This window comes from Mixophyes fleayi, chromosome 2, assembly GCF_038048845.1.
Source record: "Mixophyes fleayi isolate aMixFle1 chromosome 2, aMixFle1.hap1, whole genome shotgun sequence".
NCBI classification, from domain to species: domain Eukaryota; kingdom Metazoa; phylum Chordata; class Amphibia; order Anura; family Limnodynastidae; genus Mixophyes; species Mixophyes fleayi.
This window is the reverse complement of record NC_134403.1, coordinates 309,384,806-309,394,507: the sequence shown is the minus strand read 5'-3', so window position 1 is coordinate 309,394,507 and position 9,702 is coordinate 309,384,806. Positions and strand designations below refer to the sequence as shown.

General features: G+C 41.6%; 1 non-coding gene across 1 annotated transcript; it reads left to right on the top strand.

The window, feature by feature from the left end:
* Positions 1 to 6,711: 6,711 nt before the first annotated feature.
* On the top strand, positions 6,712 to 6,784 carry TRNAV-UAC (transfer RNA valine (anticodon UAC)). Its single transcript has one exon. It is a non-coding gene; the product is annotated as a tRNA-Val (tRNA).
* Positions 6,785 to 9,702: the final 2,918 nt, after the last annotated feature.

The following is a 9,702-nucleotide window of genomic DNA, read 5'->3' as shown; positions in this document are numbered from 1 at the left end:
GGACAGATAGGACTGGAGAAGAACACAAGCTCACTGGCCTATGAAACTATAACACAAGAGACAAACAATAAAGTATACAAACAGAAACTAAAAACATACACAGCTGCACACAACACAGATGAAATGTAGAGAGACGATACAACCAATGAAGGTGAATACTGTTCAAAGCATACCCCCAGAACAGATGCAAGGAAGGCAAAGTAAGAGAAGAAGATATATACCGGCTAGAACATTACACAGACCCAAACACCAGGACAAGCTAATACTGTTTCAGAGATATTGGTACTATTTATAACAAGGTCTACTTTTGAGAGTTAGCATTATTTCATTGCATATTTCTCAACATCCAGGATAAAGTCAAATTTAACGTGTTGCCTCAAAATAGGGTTGTGGTCACGTCAAACTCTAGGCCGCTCCTAAATGCTCTTTTCTTCTAAAAGCATCTTTGAATTTTAATGTGCAAAATGAACTCATTGGTGGTTGTTTACTAGAGGGGGTTTGGCATTTGTGGTATGTACACATAATGACGGCAAATAGCAAAGGTGACTGTGACAAGATTGAAATGGGGAGATATATGAGGGACCTGGCTTTATAGTGGTCTTGAATGGGGTTTTCATTTTGGTGGGGTGTTAACTCCTTTTGGAGGCCAGCGTGACTTAACGTCTTATGGTATTGGTGAATACCAGGACTTAACAATTTACTTTTGTCTATTTTTTATAGTGGTGGAAGAGGGGGTGCATACAGTGGTATGCCATACGGCCACTTCTCCTACTGCCTTCACCTTAAAACTATCACTTCGACCACTGGTGCCAATCATATTATACAGCGCTGTACAGAGGATATAGGATCATTAACATTAATCCTTGCCCAATTGAAGGTTACAATCTAAGTTCCTTACCACACACACATACATACACATATATATACATATACAGCCTGGGATCCATTTCGTTAGAAGCCAATTAACCTACTGGTATGTTTTTGGATTGTGGGAGAAAACCGACGCAAACACAGAGAGAGCATACAAATTCCACAGATATGACCCTGGTCGGAATGAAACTCATGACCCCAGAGGTGTGAGGCAGCAATGATAACCAGCATGCAACTGTGCTGTGATTATTGCACAGCATCCGTGACATATGTAAATGAGATGCCTGTTAACTCCTCCCATTAGTGTCTGTAAATTGTTTGGGGGTGGGGGGAGATAGTTAAAAGGGACTAGGTGCCTATACAATATGTAGAAATATGAACTCAACAGATGAATGCCCATTACTGGTCCAAATACAACACACAGACCATGACACCTTCCTCAGGTAGGAGCACCTGCAATATTATCAGAGAAGTTTGAAAATCAGAAAGCTGAGGCAATCTAAAAGGAAAGTATGAGCCTTTACCTACCTATTTCTACAGAAGAATGATGTATCAGTGACCGTGGGCCAAAGATCTGTGTTTTGCGGTGCCAGTGTTACATATGATTAACAGGACAGATGGCTTTTGCAATGCGTATGTGTATGATTCCCTTTACAGAAGCAGGGCCGGATTTACCGCTAGGCAACCTAGGCACCTGCCTAGGCCCTAGCGGCTCACGGAGGGCCCAGCTGGGGGGGACAGGATCAATTTAAAAAAAAATGAAAAAATAAATAAATTTGGCCCCTCCCCCGACTCGCGGCACCCCCCGCCCCCCCCCCCCCCCCCCCCCGCGACTCGTGCGGGGGGGGTGTGCTGCGAGTCGGGGGAGGGGGGGGTCGGGTGCCGCGAATCGGGAGAGGGGGGGTCGGGTGCCGCGAGTCGGGTCCCGGCAGCCTCTTCTCCTCTCAGTGTCTCAGTGATAGAGAGAGAGGAGGAGAGGCTGCCGGGACCCGATGAGCGATCACGTGACTCTTTCTTTTTTTTTCTTTTTTTTTACATCTGGACTCACCGAGGAGGAGCAGCGCGCAATAGAAAGGTAAGTAAAACAAGGGACAGAAGTGGTGATGGTGAAGGGGCACAGAAGTGGTGATGGTGAAGGGGCACAGAAGTGATGATGGTGATGGGCACAGAGGTGGTGAAGGGCACAGAGATGGTAATTGGCACAGAAGTGGTGATGGTGATTGGCACAGAAGTGGTGATGGTGAAGGGCACAGAGGTGGTGATGGTGATGGGCACAGAGGTGGTGATGGTGAAGGGCACAGAGATGGTGATTGGCACAGAGTTGGTGATGGTGATTGGCACAGAAGTGGTGATGGGCACAGAGGTGGTGATGGTGAAGGGCACAGAGGTGGTGATGGTGATTGGCACAGAGGTGGTGATGGTGAAGGGGCACAGAATTGGTGATGGTGATTGGCACAGAGGTGGTGAAGGGCACAGAGGTGGTGATGGTGAAGGGCACAGAGGTGGTGATGGTGAAGGGGCACAGAATTGGTGATGGTGATTGGCACAGAAGTGGTGATGGTGATTGGCACAGAGGTGGTGATGGTGAAGGGCACAGAGGTGGTGATGGTGAAGGGCACAGAGGTGGTGATGGTGAAGAGGCACAGAGGTGGTGATGGGCACAGAGGTGGTGATGGTGATTGGCACAGAAGTGGTGATGGTGAAGGGCACAGAGGTGATAATGGGCACAGAGGTGGTGATGGTGATTGGCACAGAGGTGGTGATGGTGAAGGGCACAGAGGTGGTGATGGTGAAGGGCACAGAGGTGGTAATGGGCACAGAGGTGGTGATGGTGATTGGCACAGAGGTGGTGATGGTGAAGGGCACAGAGGTGGTGATGGTGAAGAGGCACAGAGGTGGTGATGGGCACAGAGGTGGTGATGGTGAAGAGGCACAGAGGTGGTGATGGTGATTGGCACAGAAGTGGTGATGGTGAAGGGCACAGAGGTGGTAATGGGCACAGAGGTGGTGATGGTGATTGGCACAGTGGTGGTGATGGTGATTGGCACAGAGGTGGTGATGGTGATTGGCACAGAGGTGATGGTGAAAGGGCACATGTGATATTGTGAAGGGGCAAAAGTGACAATGAAGGGGCACAGTGTGATGATAGAGGGACAAAAGTGACAAGAGCACATACTTGGATTTATGCGTATTATTTTTGCAAACACCTTAAGTAAGTATTTCTGCCCTGACTTCAATATTTATTATGTTGTTTTGACCCAACTACTTAAAAAAAACAGGACTGCTTGGTAATTATTTAGGGGTGCCTTTTTCTGCAGCAGGGTGGCCTTGCTCTTTTCACATGTTAGGTACGCCCCCAAAGATGCAAGCCACGTCCTCACCTCCTTTGGCGGCGTGCCGCCGGCTTTCATATCTACTTAACTATAGGGGTATATGGTAGGCATGCAGCGGCACATGCTTTCACTTCTACGTAACTATAGGGGTATATGGTAGGCTGCAAAAATATAGTGCTATGGATTGTTTCAGGGAGGGGGCCCAAAAACAGTATCCTGCCTAGGGCCCTATGAGGTCTAAATCCGGCTCTGTACAGAAGACACCATATATAAACCTTTCAGTTGGGAGTCATACCCCTACCCCCAAATATATAATATAACATCAAAATCCATGAACACAGAAATAAGCATGACATAACCTTAAGAAAAATGTTCATCAAGAAGAAATCATAAAAGGAAACAAGCAGTGATTCAATCCCTAGATGTATAATTATCTCACATTAGTGCTGCCAGACACTCCTGCTTATTTAAAGGCACACTACCTCCATAAACGGCTCAAGTATCATTTCAGCAGCAATAGTGAAAGGCAAACAAATCAACAAAATGTGGGCCCCTTCCCTAAAAAGTAAATGTGAGGGGGATTTGTATTTGGTAGCCTCACTGTTCTGGAACATGAACACATTGGGTACTTAATTCTCCAAATTATCCTTACAGCAATATTTTGCATATCAGACTGCTACTTTCAATAGTACAAGTGTCAATGGGGCCTATTTATTATTTCTTTTTTTCATTTTGGGGGACCGACGCACATTTAAGTAATGTGCACATTTAAGTAATGTGCACATTTATTATCAGTGCATCACAGCAGATATCATAGATATCTGCTACTTTGCATTTTTTTTAAATCCAGAGCAATCCCCATAAATGTCTATGGGGACTGCTATATACTGCAAATTAATAAGTTCCGAAAAAGCAATTACACATACGGTAATGTACGGCAGCTCAGGCTGGCATATGTAATTTTTCAGCTCTGCTCCTATGGGGAGAGCATTGTAGTAGAGGGATCATCGGATCCCTCACCACATCTTACTGCTCTCCCCTCCGGTCACTATCGCAGAGGTGGTCACTTTGCGATAGTGACCATAGAGGACATAGGAGACAGGTGTTCGTAGGAACAGCAGTTTTTCTTGAAAGTTCCTGTTGAAAATTTTTAATAAATATGCACGATATTTAAATCCTTATCTTTGCGATGAGGATTGAAATACATTGTGTATAAAATGCGATGGGTAATAAATAGGGGCCAATATCTGCTAAAAAAGAGAAAACTATATCATATCTGTGGGCCAAACACAGTTCATCTACTTAAGTGTTTTTTCCATTTTAAAAGATAGATATGAGCCAAAATAATTTGTCATGGATGTGACTTGCATTGAAAGCTTCACATTTCTGCAGAGGTGAAATCCATTATCTTTCTGTTCTTAAATCATACTTGTCCGGGAGACTTCTGAATCTTGGGGAGTCCTCCTCCATCATCAGGACTGTCCTCCACAGTGTGAGAATGCAACTCACCTCATTGTGCAGTGGACGGTGGGCCCTGATTATCTTATTTGTGCCCCAGTGCTCTTAATAAACAAATTATTAATTTTCACTGCACTGAGGGAGTAGCATTTATCCACTGTGGTTCAGGTGCCAATTGAAGCGTAGCACACCCCCAGTGTGGTGTGACCCAGTCCCATTTTTTGTATGTGTCCATCAGGAAAAGTATTGGGAGGTATATAACAGCTAAAAAGTCTATGTTGTTTATAGATATGTACTTGACGTTGGGAGTGAGCAGCACAACTAAAGTGCTGTGTATGTTACATGTTACAGTGCAGCTGATGAGCAGAGGACTTAGAATGGATGATAAACAGTATTTGGGAGTGCAGGAGTGGGCTGTAGTGTAATGTGTGTCTGTTTAACGTAACTGGGTAGAGCAATATTCGTGCAGATAATGGCCCACAGTACATAGTTTGGAGTTGTGCAGTTTAGTGGAACTATATGTAATATGCAGAGCTTGTAGAATGTGTTTTGGGTATTAATGTAGAAAGCAAGAGGTCAATGGTGTAAAATGTGGAGTACAGTGTAATGTGTAACAGTAAGCACCCCTTGCACTGATCCAATCACCAGCCCCACCACACAGGGATTATGTCACCATGCAAAGTAGACAGACTGAGTCTGGTGCAACATCCACTAAATGGTGGTGCTTAGCTGGCATCCATAAAGTGGCATGTCTTGGCATAACGCGAAGAGCGAAGAAAAGAAAAAGGGGTATTGCTTCGAGTACTGGATGACTGGTGGGAGAAAGCAGCATCCATAGGAAGAAGAAGTGCTGGAGTAGAAGGTGTAAACTGGAAAGCACAAGAGTAACTAATGTGGTGGGCAACAGGCACTGTTGTATGCAGAGCCGGTGCTACTATTAGGCTAACTTAGCGGTTGCTTAGGGCACCACTGGTTAGGGGTGCTTAAAACACTGAGAGTAACATAGGGAGCGCTGGTCACTGGTATGATTGAGACACAGCCATCTGTGATGGGCTACAAGTGTGACTCTAGGCTATGATGTCACTGCCATGAGTCACAATCTCAATCTGAGGAGCTAAGGATGATGCCCTCACCTACCACCTGCTAAGGTAAGAAGCAGCGGGGAAGCAACAACCAATGAGCACATCGTATGCTATCTATTTCCTTGGTTTATAACAGAGGCTCCATGCACATAGAAATGCAGTGCCTGCTATATGTTTGTGCATGGTATGTATTACACATCACAGATATGTTGACAATGTTACTTCGGTGTGGAATGGTATTAAAAGTATATAAAAACTTAAGGAATTTTTTCAGGTCATTTATATATCAGTTACAATGTCCATTTAAATCCAACATGAGATCAGTTGCTGGAAATTATACTGACAGGGCAAAGTATACAAAAAAGATCCAATCAGCAAGCAAATTCAAATTGATTTTCGATAGGGAAGCATTACAGAAAAGAAACACTCTTTTTAATTATAATTCCAGTTCCTAAATAATAATGAGACTGTTCAAATTACTAGATTAGCCATCAGCTGTGTTACGCTATATTTACATTTAGTCTCAGTATCAGTACAATACAATTTATAGCTCCCCTCTATATAAAGCACTTGTATTGATCAAACTGATCTACATACTGTAGTGATCGAGTGTTCTATGATCGCCATCTAGTGGTGGGAAACATATAATCCATACACCAAGATTATGCGAACTCTTCTGCGTGGAAAATATATGTAAAATATTTAATTTAACATCTAATACAAGGTATGCTACCAGATTTAATTTAAATGAGTGTGGAATCTGCATGTCTCATCTGCAGCTTCGTTAAATTGTTTCTGAAAGAGATATCTTTAAATCAAAATCGGCTCTTTCAATCATGCAGTAATTTACTTCTATCGTAAAGCATTTATGCATATATGATATTTTATAAATATTTTACATTTTAACAGCTTTTAAAAACTAAATATATAGTCTTTTATATGTAAAACCAGCAAACATGCTTATCAGCGGTTCCATAGTGTAGTGGTTATCACGTCTGCTTTACACGCAGAAGGTCCTGGGTTCGAGCCCCAGTGGAACCAAGTATTTTTTTCTTCGTTTTACTTATTTAAATTTGTTTTATTAGTGTCCATTACAGAATAAAAATATATATTTTTTTCAATTTAGTATTTTATGTATGTGAAGTTGTAACCATGCAGCAACTGTTTTACTTTTACTATAAAATGAAAGAAAGCCGTTTAGAAAAAATAAAATACTTTGGTTGTGTTAATATATTTTTATCATTTGAAATAAAAAGGAATTTCTGTTATTAATATAAAAGTCTACTAATTGGTCAATTTACTGAAGATATAGCGACAGTTTTGTTTTTCTATGGCTGCTTATCAAAGCCATAGAAAACCATCTATCGCCATGATATATCAATAAAATGTCGCAATACTTAGTGATATTGGCCAGGAGTGGTAAGGTTTATTATTCCACTTCACCAGGCCAGTCTCAGGGAAAATGTGCTCACGCGCAGTGGACTTGAAAACCCGAATTTGAGCTTTTAGTTACAGTAAGTGGTAAAAAAAATGTTCAAAAATAAATACAAAAGTAAAAAAAAAAAAAAAAATGTAAAAAGAAATGTAAATTGAAAATGTGGTTTATTTATATAGTAAAGCATTTTTTTCCATTGAATTTCTTCTGCTATCGCCATGATTGCATTGATTGTACCACTTCAATCTTTGTAAAATAGACTTCCCTATGCTTTACATTGGTATGGTTTCGCCTGAAAAAATTGGCAAATATTATTGCTAGTTAACCCTTTAGATTATTATTATTATTATTATTATTATCACAAGAGTCCCTGACCCTTTGAGCTTACAGTCTAAATTCCCTAACGCACAAGCAGCCAGTTTACCTACTAGTTTGTTTTTAGTAGAGATGGGCGGGTCCGGTTCTCCGAGAACCGAACCCACCCGAACTTTGGGTATCCGAGTACCGAGCTGAGCAGCTCGGTACTCTCCCGCCAATTCCGAATCCAAATCGAGGCCGAACGTCATTGTGACGTCGTCGGATCTCGGGACTCGGTTCTCGCGATACTTCAACTTTATAAATACACGCCTCCACAGCAATCCATCGCCATTTGACAGAGGGAGAGAGCAGGGTGTAGTCATAGGCTAATTAGAGCAGGGACAGAGAAAGAATACAATATTGTTCTTGCAATTGCTCTAACCAAAATCGCTAGTGCAGAGAGGAGGATAGAGGTTTATTATTTTTTCTTCATATTTGGCACTCCCCAGCGCTTTTGGGTTGTCCCCCATAATTGTGCATTAATATTTCTGGCTGTCAAAAGTCATATCTGTCAGCAGTATCTACTCAATAAATGTTAGCACTCCTCAGTGTTTTTGGGGTGTCCTCTCTAATTGTGCATTAATATTTCTGGCTGTCAAAAGTCATATCTGTCAGCAGTATCTACTCAATAATTTTAAGCACTCCTCAGTGTTTTTGGGGTGTCCTCTCTAATTGTGCATTAATATTTCTGGCTGTCAAAAGTCATATCTGTCAGCAGTATCTACTCAATAAATTTTAGCACTCCTCTGTGTTTTTGGGGTGTCCTCCCTAATTGTGCATTAATATTTCTGGCTGTCAAAAGTCATATCTGTCAGCAGTATCTACTCAATAAATGTTAGCACTCCTCAGTGTTTTTGGGGTGTCCTCTCTAATTGTGCATTAATATTTCTGGCTGTCAAAAGTCATATCTGTCAGCAGTATCTACTCAATAAATTTTAGCACTCCTCTGTGTTTTTGGGGTGTCCTCCCTAATTGTGCATTAATATTTCTGGCTGTCAAAAGTCATATCTGTCAGCAGTATCTACTCAATAATTTGTAGCACTCCTCAGTGTTTTTGGGGTGTCCTCCCTAATTGTGCATTAATATTTCTGGCTGTCAAAAGTCATATCTGTCAGCAGTATCTACTCAATAATTTGTAGCACTCCTCAGTGTTTTTGGGGTGTCCTCCCTAATTGTGCATTAATATTTCTGGCTGTCAAAAGTCATATCTGTCAGCAGTATCTACTCAATAATTTTTAGCACTCCTCAGTGTTTTTGGGGTGTCCTCCCTAATTGTGCATTAATATTTCTGGCTGTCAAAAGTCATATCTGTCAGCAGTATCTACTCAATAAATGTTAGCACTCCTCAGTGTTTTTGGGGTGTCCTCTCTAATTGTGCATTAATATTTCTGGCTGTCAAAAGTCATATCTGTCAGCAGTATCTACTCAATAAATTTTAGCACTCCTCTGTGTTTTTGGGGTGTCCTCCCTAATTGTGCATTAATATTTCTGGCTGTCAAAAGTCATATCTGTCAGCAGTATCTACTCAATAATTTGTAGCACTCCTCAGTGTTTTTGGGGTGTCCTCCCTAATTGTGCATTAATATTTCTGGCTGTCAAAAGTCATATCTGTCAGCAGTATCTACTCAATAATTTGTAGCACTCCTCAGTGTTTTTGGGGTGTCCTCCCTAATTGTGCATTAATATTTCTGGCTGTCAAAAGTCATATCTGTCAGCAGTATCTACTCAATAATTTGTAGCACTCCTCAGTGTTTTTGGGGTGTCCTCCCTAATTGTGCATTAATATTTCTGGCTGTCAAAAGTCATATCTGTCAGCAGTATCTACTCAATAATTTTTAGCACTCCTCAGTGTTTTTGGGGTGTCCTCCCTAATTGTGCATTAATATTTCTGGCTGTCAAAAGTCATATCTGTCAGCAGTATCTACTCAATAATTTTTAGCACTCCTCAGTGGTTTGCGCTCAGAATGGATTCAAAGCAGTCCACATATGATCTAAATGAGCAACCAGGTTCTGTCACCAGTCCTGATGTTAGTGTTCCCAGTACGTCATCTGGCCAAGGCGATGTCAAACAACAGAGTGTTTTCAAATTAGTGCAAAAAACAAAAACCAAAAAAAAATTTACTGTATTGAAGCGAAAAAGAAGTGTAACTGAGCAAAAGTTAAGTGA